The sequence below is a fragment of the Ursus arctos genome, unplaced genomic scaffold (genome assembly GCF_023065955.2).
Source record: "Ursus arctos isolate Adak ecotype North America unplaced genomic scaffold, UrsArc2.0 scaffold_20, whole genome shotgun sequence".
NCBI classification, from domain to species: Eukaryota; Metazoa; Chordata; class Mammalia; order Carnivora; family Ursidae; genus Ursus; species Ursus arctos.
In genome coordinates this window covers 26,896,856-26,913,890 of record NW_026622875.1, presented here as the reverse complement: position 1 = coordinate 26,913,890, position 17,035 = coordinate 26,896,856, and positions in this window count along the sequence as shown.

The window sequence follows — 17,035 nt, the reverse complement described above, 5'->3', positions numbered from 1 at the left end:
GGAAGGTGTACACAGGGGGAGAGGCTGAGCTAGGACGGTAGCGAGAGGCCACAGTTGGTCACCGTGAGATGGGAACAAAGGCAAGTTCATGGACATCCTACTACATGGAAGGGCCCGACAAGAGGACCAACCAAGCAAACAGTGGGATTGGGATATCTGTGCTTCAGGGTTAAGTCTTAGCCATAGGGCTGAGCCCAGGATCAGGATCCCAGACTCCCAGCAAATACAGTAGCGGGATGGGCAGCAGAGACTGGTAATAGCAAAGCAAAACTCCACACATCCATTCACCCAACATGGGTGAGACTACTACCGGACCAGGAAGACAGGTCAGATAGTTCAGGGAGCACCCTCAGCTTTTCCACTCAGTTGTGGTGTATGCCCGGGCAGGTCTCCAGTCTCTTCAGCCGCTGCTTCCCCAGCACTCACACGGGACAGACCGAGCTGAGCTAGATGAAGATGGGGCTTGTTCTTGGAGGATCTCCGCCGCTGCAGGACACGGTCCTGAGTGTACACAGCAATCTTTATCTGTTCAGATGCTGTGGCACGTGTTGAATGAGCAGGTGGGCAGCTACCCGTCAGGAGCATGGGCAGGAGATAAAGACTTCAGAAAGTGTCCCGCATCTAAGCAGTACAAACAAATCCCACTGCTTCCGAATCTGAGCGGTCAGCCCACCTTTGCTGGATTGCTGTGGTTCCGTGTTAACTCTCTGAGTCCCCCCACCCCACCCCGGCCCGGCCCCATGTTGAAGCAATAGGCTTGATGAGAGCCCAGCCCCGCTCCCCCAGCATGCGCTAGGAAAGGTCCAGACCCGGGACGCGGAGCATACAGGTGCCTGGCAATCCAGGCCCGTGGGCTTTGGCGTGTCAACTGGGCTTCCACTGTTTGGTCACAGACATCTTGGGGATCTCTGAGCACAGCGAGGAGATTTTCAGAAGCAGAAGAGCTGATTAGGGCTCCCATACCAGATTTCAGTCGAGGAGTGAGAGCTGGGAGCGTTCTACATTTAGAATTTAAAGTGAATCTTTTATCAGCTAATTAAAGGAGGTGCTCCTGGGGTGGGGGCCGGAATTATGGCTACTTGAGAAGTTCTCAAAAATAATAATCACAAATTCAATTATGTAATTGGTATTGGAAATTGCTACTTTTTTTTGAGTGCTACGAGACAGGAACACTCAGTATTTATACAACTGGGATTATTATGTCTATTTGAAAATTAGTTAACTAATAGGGCTCAGAGAAGTTCCAGCGGCTTGCTCTAGACCACACTGAAAAGCCAGGATTGGAACCCAGGTGATTTACCCAGAGTCTGTTCTCTGAATCGTTAATCATTCTGCCACCTGAGACATCGAGGAATTTCTACTGGCCACCCCAGTCCTGGCACATAGCATAGGTGACTTGTTTATACTCTGAGGCTTTGTGTCTGTAAAGTGGGGGTGATATTATCTACTCCACAAGGTTTCAGCAAGGGTGAAATGAGGGGCCATGTTCACATCACTTGCTCTAGCTCCCGGTTCTTAGGGAGTACTCAATAAATAGTAGCTGTTACTTCGTTTATTCTACTTCTAGGGATTTGGGAACATGACCTAAAAATAGAAAGCAAATTAGTGCCTGAGGTTTGTTGTAAAAAGTCTTCTTGCTTTCTGATAAAGGTCAGTCCTTAACCTCTGTGGATTGGGTTTTTCTTTTTTTTTTCTTGAACTTCAAAGTTGCGTGTATCTGTCATCTTAATCATTTCTGCCCTTCACCTGGCATGTTTACAGAGATTGGAATGGAGCTTTGCCTTGCTCTTGGGTGGATTTCCAGGCTGCCTGTCATATTGGACCAATGGTTGGGTTCTGGAAGCTTCTTCAATATGTTGCATAGGCACTTACTTGCTTATTCTCACAGGCCAGGGGCCTGTCCTCCTGATACTAAACCAAATATCTTCTTTGGACTAAAGCCCAATATCTGGGCCTATCAGTCAATAGGAGGAGTTTTCTTCCACTAATAACTATCAAAGATTTTTTTGGTGACCAGAAAGACATTTTTGGAGGTCAACCTGCTGGGTTTCCGAGAGAGTGCTGAGTGTACCATTGGTAGGCAAGTGGTTTTTAGGACATACATGTCCAAATTCTTCAAAATCACAATAGTTATACATTCGTTTTATTGTGCACCAGGGAAAAATATATCTATCACATAAAATACGTGCATTTTTCGTAGGTATTATGAAGTTTCCTTTTAAAATAAATTTATTCAAGTAAAACAGTGTCTTGATTTTAAGAAAAAATAACAATTAAATGATAGTACAATTAATATATGGATACGACAAAAAAAAAAAAAAATCATGGCGGAGGGGATTGAAAAGCCCAGGCTAGAAAACCTATGAATGCTTCTCACTTTTCTTTGCATTTCCTACCACCACCACCCCCCATCTCCCAGAACAGCCACAGCCCTGTAGATTGTCCTAGAGTTTTAGCTAAGTAACAACACCTGACCTGCCTCCTCTCTCACCTGGTGGCCTCCTGGCCACCCTTCAAGCTTCAGCTCCATTCAAGGGCATCCCGAGGTCCTCCCACGTGGCTCTGCGGCTTGTCCTCAAGGCCGTGAGTGCCCTGCGCTTCTCACCGTCATGGTGTCAGCTGTCTGTATGATGACGCTCTGCTCCTGTGTCTGCCATCCACCATCCCAGACTGGGAGCTTCTCCAAGCCGGGGAGCATGCCTTACTCACGGCTGAATCTGCAGGCCTGGTTCTCAGCCATCACACAGTCAATCTGTTAAATGAATGAACTAATAACTGAATCCATGCTGCTTTGCCATCAGTCTTCTCCAACCAGGAAAGCAAAGGACCAAAAATACGTATTGATTACAATGATTCTTCTTGAATTTCCCTCACCCCAGGCTCAAGGTTGGGCCACTTCTCCTACAACTCTGTGGAATCCTGTTTACACCACCTGCTCACATGGTTTTATTTGTGCTTTTGCTCAAGGAAAATGCAGCAGCTGAGCCAGGCACCTGGTGACGGGTCTCCCTGCGGAACAGAGCAGATGGCACCAAGCCTTGCGTCCATTCGCCCAGTGGGGGAAGGGCTCCTTTGCTTCGTGGTGACCTCTTGTCTTATTCACAATCTGATATTTTCCAAATGCAAAGGGCCTACTGCAACTTTGAAAGATATTCTCTCTGACATCCAGTTTAACAATTAACAGGTTTTTTTATTGTTTTGTCCCACCATGGGGTTCATCTCCTGCTGGGGTGTTTCACAGAGAGGGCGGTTTGCCAAGCATTAACTTGTCTGGCCCAGGGGGCATAACTGTACAGCTGATTTCATCGGAGTGAACATCATTCCTTTGGTCTTTTTGCAAACTGTCACATGGTGATGGGATTCAGTTAACTGTTTGTGGTTCTGAGTCATGTGGCTAGCCAGAGAGCAAAAAAATCCACAGCATCTCTTCTAGACCCTTATGCAGCAGATCTAATCCAGGGGATGGTAAAACTTCCGCAAAGGGCCAGAGAGTAAATATTTCAGACTTGCAGGCCATATGGTGTCTGTCGTAACTATTCAACTCCACCATTGTAGTGTGAAAGCAGTCGTAGATGATATTTAGATGAATGGATGTGGCTGTGTTCCAATAAAACTTTATTTACAAAGACAGGTGGCGGGCTGCAGATGGCACATGGGCCTTAGTGTGCCAAGCCTGGTCCAACTAGTGGTTAAAAGCTCCTGCTCTTGAGTCGGGTCAACCGGAACACAACTTGCCTAAGGGAGACTTGAGAGACAGTGGCTGGAGTCAGGGAGGCTGTGGCAAAGTTCAGGAACCCAAAATATTTGCAGAAGCCTTACCAACTAAATGCCGATCCTGGGACTGTCCGATCAGCCTTGTCAGGCAGTCTTTACCAGTGGTTTCTTCATTTTTGAAAGCGGCTCCATGAGAATCAGATTGTACCATAACTCAACTGTTCCTCAGCAATAACTGGGAAGTGAAAAGTAAGTGATGGATCGCGGGCAGTGTTAAAATGATCGTGGTCCTCGACAAAAGCACCCAGAAAGGGAACAGTCAGCCACCATGGACTCTGTCTCTGTGGCTGATTAGGGCAAATGATGACCTTCTCTAGGGATCCGATGGGATCACGGGAAAGGAGATACAAGCAAGCAGGTGACTCAGGAGAAGTTGGTGGCAGTGAAAGACTCAAAGAGAGTCTCTAAGAGGTCACAAATACCTATTTATTTGCCCATGCACTAGTCATTCACAGATCTCTACAGAATCCTGTAAATCAGGCACAGTCCTTCGCTCTAATGGCACCAACAGTCTCACAGGGGAGGAGAGACAAAATGAGGTGAGAAGTGCTGCCGTGGAGGCAGGAGTCCCGAGCGGGGGCCGAGGAGGCTGGAGTGTGAACGGTTGTCATCCTGGGTGAGGGATCTGGCAGGAATCAGGTGGCCGTTTCCAGACAGCCCCTCACTGCACAACCCGCATAGGGAGAGGCTGGCTTGGGGAGCGTGGCCCGAGGCTGCCGGCACCCTCCCTCCCAGGGGACCTCTGCTACCGGCTTAATGAAATGAGCCCGTGAACCCAGACACTGCCTGCGCCGCTCGCCCTGGCCCTCGGAGCCATCAGCCCACCTCTGTGGCCTCTGAGCCCCCGGAGCTGTCCTGAGAGCTCGGTAAGATTGATCACACTTCACCTACCACGAGGAAGACGTCCGTTTTCCAGCCCGAGACGAGCAGCAAGCTGAACGGGCTGCCTCACACATGTAATTAGAAGAAATAAGAGCAGTGAGAGAAAATGGGTTAAGTAAACCCAAAATGATTTTTTTTTTATAATGAAGGAATAAATCTGAGGGAAAAGAAGCTATGGTAAGCCAGAGTGCACCACGATGTTCTCTCTGCCACACATCAGGCTTTCAGGGGGAATCATGAGGTCACCCGGCCAACAAAAGGCTCTGCCTGCCCCAGGCCAGAAAACTGGGGAGTCCCCTGCTCGGGGTGAGGGTGGGCGGGGACCTGGAGGGTCTCCACGCGCTTTGCTGCGTTTCTAGAGAGTCTCTGCTACTTGCCTGGGGGTTCTAGCCCCGAGATTGCATCATCTCAGCCCTGCGCCCTGGCAGGAAGTGCGCTCCTAGGCCAGGGCCACATCTCCGCATCCATCTCCAGACGCATTTGATGTAAGTGTCCCCTGACCAGCAGCCCTCTCACGGCGTTTATCACCCCTCACGCGCCTCCCACTCTGTCCCCTGTGCTCCTGGAGCGCTTCCCAGTTGTCAGCTCCATTTCTGTATTTCTATGGCAACCGCAACCCCCAGCCTCATTGCCTTTTCTCTCCCCCCCCCACCCCTTCCTTTTGCAAGTAGGATTTGCAGGGAAGCTGCTGACAGACTGGTCTTCTAGTAATTTCCCTCATAAAACAAACAGCTGAGGAGAGGGAGTAGCGAGGCGGGGCTGAGTAGTGGGGCCAGCTCAGGGACTCCACAAGCGGACAGAGAAAGGGAGAGCGGTGTGCATACAGAGTCCTGGGGCACAGCGTTGACAGCAGTGTGACGTCAAGTGGGCCTCAGCCTGGGGCCCCGAGCGAGGTGTGGAAGGCTCCCTCCAGACGTGCGGGGATGGTGGGCCAAGTGCTAGCGCCACCGCTGGCCATCCCCGCGGCCCGAGAGAGGTGTGCCCGGCTGCTGTGGCCTAGACCAGAGGGAGCGAGGACACAAGCTGCAGCCCACAGGGGAAATCATCCCAAATATCCTCATTGCCGAGGCAAGTGCCTCTGAACCCGGCCGCGCTTAACTGCCGGAAATGCCCTGTCTCTGGGAGACGGGGCCATTTCACCGACTCTAATGGCAATTTCCATCCACCCCAGTCTGCTGCAAGTCCCAGGTTCCTCGGGTGCTGGAGGCCCTGGACAGGTGTCAGGAATAGGGGAGGTGGAAGGAAGTGAAGGCCACCAGCAGGGCACGTTGGTGGGGCCAAGGCAAGACAGCAGTGTACGTTGCAGCCAGGAAGCATGCCAGAGCTCAGGGAGGAGAGTAAATATTAATAGCTTTATTACATGCCTTTTTTATAAATAAAAGAAATATGTTTTTGGCTGCTAATGACCTTCAAATTAGCAGCTCTTTCAGAAAGCGCTTATGTATTTTTAATTCCGAACGTAGCCGAGTGGCAGTTGCAGCAGCAATGAAAGCAGCAGGGCAGCTGGGTAGTTTTAAATAAGAGAAAACCCAGATCATTATTTTTGAAACTGTCAGCTTTTACGCCTTTTAATGGATTCACTTTCTCTCATCTCTCCCCCCACTCCTGTGGTCTTTGAAGTTTCCCGGGCCTTCTCTGTGGGAGAGCGGAGCAGAGGCACCAGGCCTGCCATATGGAAGGACCTGGGCTTGAGTCCCCACCTTGGCTCCCAGGGTGTCACTGTCACTGGCAGGGAGGCTTTAGCACAAAGGTTTGCAAAGAGCATCCAAGAGCATCGGAGAGAAAAGAATCCCCTCCAAGATGCCGGATGCTGGGTAATGGGACTTGGGGGGTTCCTTGCTTACCCTGCTCCTGATTCTAAGTCACAAAAAAGAGCAATCAGAGATGTTGGGGCAGCAGAAGGAGAGATGGGGAGATTAGCAAGAACATAGAGGAGACGCGAGATAATGAGAGGACATAGACAGGCAGAGGTGGATAGAGAAACACAGGGAGAAGTCGAGGAGTAAGTTGCAAGCAAGCAATAGAGTGGTGCTTCTCGAAGTGTGGCCCCCAGACCAGCAGCAGCAGCACCACCTGGGAACTTGCTCGAAATGTAACTTCTCAAGCCTCAGCCTAGAAGTGCAGGATCGGAGAGTCTAAGGGGTGGGCCCCACGGTCTGTGTTTTTGTAAGCCCTCCAGGGGATTCTGGTGCTCACCAAGGCATGAGGGGCACTGACCTAGAGCAGAGGAAGAAAAAGGGGAGTGTGGTGAAGGCAGTGAGAAGGAGGAAGAGACAGTGGCAAAGGAGGAGGAGGAGGCACACGAGAGACAAGAGATGTGGGAGTGAGTCTGCAGGACCCTGGCCCTCCACCGCTCCACCCCCATGCTCCACGTTGTTCTCAAATCGTCAGCTAACAGGCCCCCGCTCCACCGGCCCCACAGATACCAGCACCCAGACTTTACCAGCGACTTTCTGCCTGGACCTCGCCCCCAAGTCACCAGTGACCCACAGCTGTATCAGGCTCCTTCTTACCTACCATCTTCAGGAGAAGATGCAATGTCATTTTGCTGGCCTGGAAAATGAGGATGGTGTGCCTCCTTTGTTCATACGGGTTCCTGAGCAGCCCTTTCCAACGGGCACTCCATTTTTCCTTCAGCTACCAGAAGGATCAGCCTCCAGGCTGAATCTTAGATAAAAGTTGAGCTCTTTTCCAAATTGTCAGGCTGATGGGCAAAAAGCAAGGGTATTTCCCATTTGATCATGGAGTTTTTGGTGCCTAAGGCGTAGTTGTCCCTACATTTAAAGTTAATGAACGCATACCAATTTGTCTCCAATCCAGCCAAGAGACTTTTATTAAGTGTCTACGCCATGCAGAGGTGATCCAGGCTGGCTGATCCCCCCACCACCCATCCCCCCGGGGGCCTCTGATCTCCTAGGCAGTGACTGAAAATAAGGACTCCTTCTGGGAGACCCCAACCCCACCCAGACCTCAGCCTGGTGTTTGGCTTCTCCAAAGACGACTTCCTCAAGAGACATTCTGGCACCATCGAAACAACTTAGGCTCCCAGGACTATTCTGATTTTAGCAATGATAAATATAACTATTCATTTAAGAAATGTTTATTTAGGGGCACCTGGGTAGCTCAGTCGTTAAGCGTCTGCCTTCAGCTCAGGGCGTGATCCCAGGGTCCTGGGATCGAGCCCCACATCAGGCTCCCTGCTCCACTGGGTAGCCTGCTTCTTCCTCTCCCACTCCCCCTGCTTGTGTTCCCTCTCTCGCTGCCTCTCTCTCTGTCAAATAAATAAATAAAATCTTTAAAAAAAAAAAAGAAATGTTTATTTAGTAGGCACTCTAAGCCACTATTAGTGGAAACAGGCATTATTTCGATGTGTTTAGAATACATCAGTAAACAAAGCACATATCTGGGTCTTCAACAGGAGCAAGCAAGGGGAGAAAGACACCTAACAATAAACATAAATAAATTATCTAACATCTTCAAAGGTGAAAGTGCTATGGCCAAAAGAAAATTGGAGAGCAGGAGAAGAGTAGTTTGCAATTTTAGTTAGGGCAATCAGGACAGAACTCATTGAGAAGGTGGGATTTGAGCAAATATTTGAAAGAGGTAAGGAAGTGAGCAAGGATAGGAGTCTTTTGCAAGCAAACACCACTGTAACTATGGCCAGGTATGTCCTAAAAACAGTCTGGTATATTCAAATAGCAGCAAGTAGATTCTCAATATGGTATCTAGTTTAAGCCTCGCTGTGCCCTAATGCATCAGGTATTAATAGTAGCAGTTCACTGATGTAAAAACTGAGACTTAGGAAGGCTTCATGGTTTGCTTAAGGCTGTTCAGATAGTGGGTTACAGAGCTGAGATTCCAGTCTTATTGGACTGATCCTAAAACACACATTATTTTCTAAAACCTACTTTACCTCCAACTGTGTCAAGGTGGATGTGGGGGTGCTGGTAACAGATGGGACACAGAGCCCAACCATGCAGGTAAAGGGAGACACCCCAGCCAGGAGGCACACTCTTCACGGCAAGGTCATCTCCAACAACTATGACCCAACTTTCAGAAAGAGTGGGTGCTTCCCTGCCAAGGGGAATGGTCTCACACTAGAAAGGGTAAAACTCATGGCCAAGAGAAAATGCAAGTCTTAGACAGTAGCAAAATTGTCAAGGAGAAGGCTGAACATTCTAAGTGATTTCCAATCTTCCAGCCCAGATGACTGGTATTGCAGGACTGTACTAGAAGTTGTCTGATGGAAAGGAGTTGAGGCCAACTGGGTGCCATTGCTGAGAAAACTGATAGCCGGAGTGTGGTAGACACATACTGTGGAGTGCTTGTGTTTCAGATAAGAGACGACTAGATTTTCACATAGCAGCCTGCATAGATTTTAAGATCAGAGGGCTGAGTAGGCAAAGCAAGAACTAGGAAGGATGTATAATATGACAATATCTATTTTACAAGAACATGTATCATCAGAGTATCTGCATCGAACACAATAGAATGGTTGCCTACGGTTGAAAATAGTGGGGATAATCTACCCATTTCCCATTTATTTCACTTGAGGCTTTTTAACTAGATTCTTACATGTCTATATATACCTGTTTCTGGGCATCTGAGGTGCTTCATTAGCCTGCCAACTCTTATTCCAGGACAGCACTATCTTAATTATTGCAGCCTCATTGCACATTTTAATGTTGTGTAACATGAGTCATCCATCCTTATTCGCTTTCATAATTCTCATAACTATTTTCACCTGCGTATTTTCTAATTGAATTTTGAGATGATTTTATAAATTTCCAAAATAGTGGTATTTTTATTAGTATTACTCTAAGTATTAAATTAGTATGGGAAAGTAGCAATCTTTACTAGATACATCTTCTATTTATAAATATGGCATTTCTCTGTATTTTAGCAATTAATCTTTTATAATCCTCAGAATAGTTTTGTACTTTTCTTACAGATGCTATATATTGCTTCCTAAAAATTCCTATAATTTATATTTTGCTGTAGTCAAGAGAATCTTCTTTTTCATTATACTTCCTAATTTTTAATGTGTATTTTATAATTATCCAACACATTGAGCATTAATATTATTAAATATTTATTCAATGGAATTTATTATTTCATTTGTTTTTATTCAGGCACATAATAAAATAATCTATGATAAAAAATAGTATTAATTCCAAGTCGGCAATATTTTTAATTTAATTTGTTTTCCTGCCTTATTGCATTGTCTGGGACTTCTAGAAAAATATTCAATAATAGTAGTGGCACACATATTTATCTTTTTGCTTCTTTAATGGAAAGGTCATTACTGTTGTTTCATAATCAAGTGTGATATTGGTTCCTCCTCTGTATAGATGTTCAAATAAGGGAGTTTCTATCTTTGTTGTACTAAGAATTATTATTTAAATGAATATTTTACTTTTTCAAATGCATTTTAGCATCTATAGAGGAGATGATATATTGAACCAGACATGAATTCTTGAAATAAATTTTACTCTATCATGGCATGTTTTGCTTCTAATTTACTCGTGGATCTGACATATTACAACTTTACTTGGGGATCTTGCTTGCGTATTAATAAATGTGATTAGTGTGTAGTTTTCTTGTTTGTGTATTTATGCTAGCCTTTTCAACATTTTATTATCAGTGGCCCTGATTATTTAATAATCACATTTTTTAAAGTACAATATAGAAGAAAAATTATCCAAATTATTAGTCAACAGCTTGATAAATTTTCATAAAGCAAATTCACCCATATAACCACCACCCAGGTCAGGAAATAAGAAAACTACCAGCATCAAGTTCCTTCTCAATCGCTATGCCCCAGTTTGTAAAAGTAAACAGGTAACTACTCTCCTGAGTTCTCAACCATAAATTGTTTTGCATTCTTATGAACTTTATGTAAATGGAATAATATAGAATGTTATTCTTTGTTACCTGATTTGTTTTGCTCAAATCGTATTTGTGAAATTCATCCATGTTCTTATAATTTTAATTCATTCATTTTAATAGCTATATAATATTCCTTTGTATAAATATAATCACAATTTTATTTATTGTTATACCTTTGAGCCATTTCCAGTTTTTTATTATTATAATTGTATTATGACTATTCTCACATGTCTTTTGGTGTACATGTCCTTCACTATACACATTTATGCATTTCTGTTAATATATACATAAAAGTGAAATTGCTGGGCCAAAGGATATCTGTATGTATTGCTTTAACAGGTGCCTTCAAATAGTTTCCAAAGATGAATTGAGGGGACTGGACAGAGAGGGGTTCCACACCAGTAAGCAATGCACATCCACTTTCCATTCTGAGCAGTGCAGCGGCTACTCTTAGCTCAAGCAATGGAACTCCCATTGTTTTCAACGTACCCCATTCTATATGGAATGGTGAGGTCCTCATGGCTGATGCCCTGTGTTTCATCCTTGGGAACTCTTGACTCAACAGCCACAGCCTCAGTGGCTTCCAGCTGGGGCCATGGGGTTTGTGCCCCCTGGCCGGCTTGGGCTTAGCTCACACAGTGGTGGCAACTTGTTTGAGGAGTCCACATTAATCTGAGGCATCATTTGGCAGTACTAAAATAACATCTCCTAAGTTCTCATTTGATTTCCAGGCAAGGGCTAGGGAAATTTTCCAGGGTGGCAGGACTGACAGCGGGCATTTATCTAAATTTCTTTGGGTCAGTTTCTCACTCTGCAGTGGGTCACTTCTATCATTATTATAAACCCAATTCAGGCAGTGAGACCCTGAATACTAGTTAATGACTCATTTATGGTTTCCCAGGGGAGTCTGTCCATTTTAGGAAAAACTCTCTTAAAGCAGACCGAACCCACTGCAAAAAAAAAAAGAAAAAAAAAGAAATCTCTGAACCTTTTACTGTCATATCCAACCGGTTCCACAGCTGACCTAATAGACTGCAGGAGGGGCCGAGCCATAAGATGACCCAGCTATTCCCATTCTTGCTTAACAAAACCTTACGTAGGGTGCCTGGGTGGCTCAGTGCGTTAAGTGCCTGACTCTTGGTTTCTCCTCAGGTTGTGACCTCAAGGTTGTGATCTCAGGATTGTGGGACAGAGCCGCAGGTGGGGCTCCACACTCAGCCTGCAGTCTGCTTGTCCCTCTCCCACCCCTTCCCCCATGCCTGCATGAGTGCGCTTTCTCTCTCTCTCTCTCTCTCTCAAATAAATATATAAATAAATAAAACCTTCTAAAAAAAAAAAAAAAACAGAAACAAAGCATTATATAGCCCACCCCATTCATCTCTCAAGTGAACCAGCCAAAGATCTAAAGACTCCCCGTTCTGTACAGAGCGATCCCAAACCTCCCTCCTTCAGCCCCTGCCCCCAGGGAAAATCTTAGCATTAGTCATTACAATAGAGTGAACTCGAAGCTGACCACCGGATGGGCAATGGAGTCCCCCCACTAGAGGGCAGTTGCATCATCCCAGGCCCAGTCCTGGGATGCAGCTGTTTTTAAATCTGTTCCCTAGTACTTGCCCTACCATGACTCCCCAGTTCCTTCTCATTAACAGGCAACAAAGCAGAGGACAATTTATTGCCTGGTTGAACATGCATTTGGTCATGTTTGCTAAAAGTGTCAGAACTGTGGAGGGTCAAATATTTTATTCTACTTGCAAACTAACAAGTCACCCCAGTGCTGTTTCATGGCTGTTGTTCCACCAGAAGGGGTAACCAGAGTACCATAACTTTTGGACCTGTTCCTGAGCCCCAGTTCCCACAGGATGACACGACATAGGCACATACGGGGTGTTGCGTTGGAGAAGAGGAACCCCGAACTTACTCAGCAGCGAGTTTGCCTTTTGCTCCAGAGGAAGGCCTTATCTTGACTATACTGGACAGTATGGATGCCTGCAGTTTACTCCAGAGACTGACACCATCTCTGTCGACCAAGGTGTTCACTAGGCAAACATCCCTGAAAAGATAGTCCAGAACAAAGGACAATCGTTGTCTCCTCATAAGACATGCAAGACCTCCATGGAGAAATGTCTCTCAACAAGTCTAACTTGCATAAGGTTCACCCTTGAGCGGTACATTCCTATGAGTTTTGAAAATCAGTCATGTAATCATTACCACAAGAAATACAGACGTTTGTTAATCAGCCCCAAAAGTTCCATGGGATCCTTAAGCCACTGATCAGACATTGATCTCCATAGTTTTGCCTTTTCCAAAGTGTCATCTAAATGAAATAATCGGAAATACACCCATGTGTGTCTGGCTTCTTTCACTCAGCACGACGCTTTTGAGATGAATCCGCGGCGTTACATGTATCAGTTCACTTAGTTTATCGCTGAATAGTATTCCGTCGTATGTAGACATCATTTCTTTATCCTTTCATCAGTCGATGGACATTTGGATGGTTTATGGCTTTTTACTCTCATAAATAAACATGCCATAAACATCCACATATAGGTCTTTGTGGGAACATATGTTTTTTATGTCTTCTGAGTAGTTTGGAGCAGATTCTTGGGCCACAGTGTAAGTTCATGTTTACCTTTACATAAAAACTAACTATTGTTTTCCTAAGTAATTGCACCATTTTTCATTCCTAGTAGCAGTGGATGAAAAAAGGTCACTTCCTATCCTCACACCTGATATGATGTGGAGTTGTTTTTGTTTTTGTTTTTAATTCTGGTCCTTCTAATAAGTGCTCCTCATGATTTCCTTGCATTTCTCTGATGGTTAATAATGTCAAGCATCTTTTCATGTGCTTACTTACCATCTCAAATGTCTCATTTGAGGAAGCGTCTGTGCAAGTCACTGCTTTTTAATGGGTTGTCTTTCTCTTATTGAATTTTGAGAATTCTTTACATATTCTAGGTAGATTTCTTCCATCAGACTTTCTTTTTTTTCCCCCATTTTCTTCCAGTTTATGGCTTGTTGTTCAATTTTCTTAGCATTCAAAGAGCCTAAGTTCTAAATTTTAATTAAATTCATCTTTTTTAAAAATTTTATGGTTTGTGCTTTCGTGTCCTATCTAATAAATTTTTGCCTAACCAGAAGTAAAAAATATTTTCTTTTGGGGCACCTGGGGGGCTCAGTCAGTTGAGCACCCAACTCTTGATTTCGGCTCAGGTCATGATCTCAGGGTCATGAAATCGAGCCTCAAATTGGGCTCCCTGCTCAACGGGGAGTCTGCTTGAGTTTCTCTCCCTCTGCCCTTCCCCCTGCTCTCTCTCTCTCTCTAAAAATAAATAAATAAATAAATAAATAAATAAATAAATAAATAAATAAATAAATAAAATCTTTTTTAAAATTCTCTTTTATGTTTTCTTTGTTATGTTTTACAGTTTTACATTCTGTATTTAGGCTTAAAATCCTTTTTGACTTGTTTCTGCATGTGATACAAGGTACAGGTTATGATTGTTTTGGGGGCGATTTTTTGGTTGCTGTTTGATTTTTTGGGTTTTTGCATGTGGATATTCAACCATTCCATCAATATTTGCTGAAAAGAATAGATCTTTGATCTATTAAATTACATTGGGACCTTCATTTAAAATCAATTGAACATATATGCTTGAATCTATCTCTGCTTTCTCTATTCTGTTCTATTTACCTCTATATCTTGCCTCTCATGACTATTACACTGTCTAAATTATTGTAGCTTTATAGTAAGGGTTGAAAAGAGGTAGTTAGGTGTCCTTCTGTCCTTCTCAAAACTGTTTTGGCTATTACATTTCGTTTACTTTGCCATATAGATTTTAGAGTCAGCTTTCTGATTTCTACAAAATGGCCTGTTGGTGTTTTATTTTTATTTTTATTTTTTTTAAGATTTTATTTATTTATTCGACAGAGAGAGAGACAGCCAGCGAGAGAGGGAACACAAGCAGGGGGAGTGGGAGAGGAAGAAGCAGGCTCATAGCAGAAGAGCCTGATGTGGGGCTCGATCCCAGAACACCGGGATCACGCCCTGAGCCGAAGGCAGAGGCTTAACCGCTGTGCCACCCAGGCGCCCCAAGCCTGTTGGTGTTTTAATGGGGTTGCATTGAGCTTAGAGATTTATAGGTATAACTGTCTATTTACTTAGTTGATCTTTGATAGCTTTCATTAATGTTTTATAGTTTCAGAATACAAATATTGGGACATATTTTGTTAATATTTTTCATTTATGATGTTATTGTAAGTGGCTCTTTTAGATTTATATTTCCTAGTGATCATCTCTAGTACACAGAAATACAATTAATTTTTTAATATTGACATTACTAAATTCACTTATTAATTTTAGGAGATTTTTTGTAAAAAAACAAAAACAAAAACCAAAAACCAAAAAAAAAGCCCCCTAGGACTTCTACATAAAGACTCACATTACCTGCAAATAAAGAGTTTTATGCCTTCCTTTTCAGTCTGGATGCCTTTCTTTTTTTCCTCCCTTCTTCCCTTCCTTCCTTCCTTCCTTCCTTCCTTCCTTCCTTCCTTCCTTCCTTTCTTCATTCCTCTCTTCCTTTCTTTTCTTTTTCTTTCTTTCTTTTTCCTTATTGCCCTGGCTAGACCCAGACCCTCCAGAAAATGTGATGAGATGAGAATAGACATCCTTGCCTTGTTCCTGATCTTAGGGGAGAAGCACTCAGTCTTTCACACTAGGTATGGTGTTAGCTGCAGTGTTTTTCAGTGCTTTTTAATAGACTGAGGCAGTTCACTTCTTTTCCTACTTTTGATGAGAGGTTGTTTTTTTTTTTTAATCATGAATGGATATTGAATTTTGTCAAATGTTTTTTCTGCATCTGTTGAGATGATCACATTTTTCTCTTTTTTAGGTTGTAATATAGCAAATTGTATCAATTGATATTTTAATGTTAGACCAATCTCACATTCCTGACATAAATCCAGTTTGGTTGTGATGTATTATCCTTTATAATATATTCAAGTGGCTAAAGTTTTGTTAAGAATTTTTGTGTCTGTGTTCATGAGGGATATCAATCTGCTGTTTGCTTTTTTTGTATTCTCTTCCCCCAGTTTTGGTATTAGTGCTATCTTGGCCACATAGAATTGTGGCCAACATTAGAAAGTGTTACTACTTCTTAAATTTTCAAAACAAGTGCAGATTTGGTATTTTTCTTCCTTAAATGTTTGGTGGAATACCCCACTGATGTGAACCAGGCCGGGGTTCTTTGTTTTAACTACAGACTCAATTTCTTAAATAGTATAGGGCTACTCGGGTTATCTACTTCTTATAAAAGCTTTGCTAGTTTGTGTATTTCAAGAAAATTCACATTTCACATTTCATCTAAGCCTTTAAAAATTTATAAAGAAAGGGGGGTAATCAGAAGGGGGAATGAACCATGAGAGACTATGGACTCTGAGAAACAAACTGGGGGCTTCAGAGAGGAGAGGAGTGGGGGAATGGGATAGGCTGGTGATGGGTAGTAAGGAGGGCACGTATTGCATGGTGCACTGGGTGTTATACGCAAATAATGAATCATGGAACATTACATCGAAAACTAGGGATGTACTGTATGGTGACTAACATAATATAATAAAAAAATATAAATAAATAAATAAATAAATAAATAAATAAAATTTATTGAAATGAAATTGTCTATAATGTTTTCTTAAAAACGTTTTGATAGCTATAGCACCTGTCTTGCTGCATATCTCCTACCTGATATTGATAATTAGTGTCTTCTCTCTCTTTTTCATAATCTGGTTAAAGGTCCATCCATTTTTTTGATCTTTTCTAAAAAAACAGCTTTTGTTTCCATTGATTTTATCTGTTTTTCTGTTTTCTTTTCATTGATTTCCTCCTTGGTCTTTATTGTTTTCTTTCTTCTACTTACCTGAATTTAATTTCCTCTTCTTTCCTTGAAGCTGAGAGCATTGATTTGGGATCTTTCCTTCTTTTTTTTCTTTTCTAAGTGTTTAGTGCTATAAATTTCCCCCTAACTACTGCTTTACCTATAATCTCAAATTTTGATATGTGGTGTTTTACATATTTTTAGTTCCAAATGTTTTCCAATTTCCCTTCTGATTTTTTTTCTCTGACCCAAGAGTTTTTTGAAATTGTGCTATTTACTTACAAATATTTGAGAATTTTTAAGATATTGTTCTTTTATTGATTTCTAGTATAATTCCATTTAGGTCAAAGAACAAATGTTTGGTCATTTCAATCTATTTAAATGTATTGATACTTATTTTATGGTCCATAATATGCCAATATCTTGGCAAATATTCTATGCACACTTGAAAAAAAATGCATTATACTGCTGATGGGGAAATGTTCTAAAAATGTCGAATTGGCCAAGTTGGCTGATAGTGTTGTGCAAGTGTCCCATCTCTTCACTAATGTTCTTTCTACTGATTCTGTCAACTATTAAGCGAGGAGTGCTGGAATTTCCAACAATAATTGTTTGATTAATTT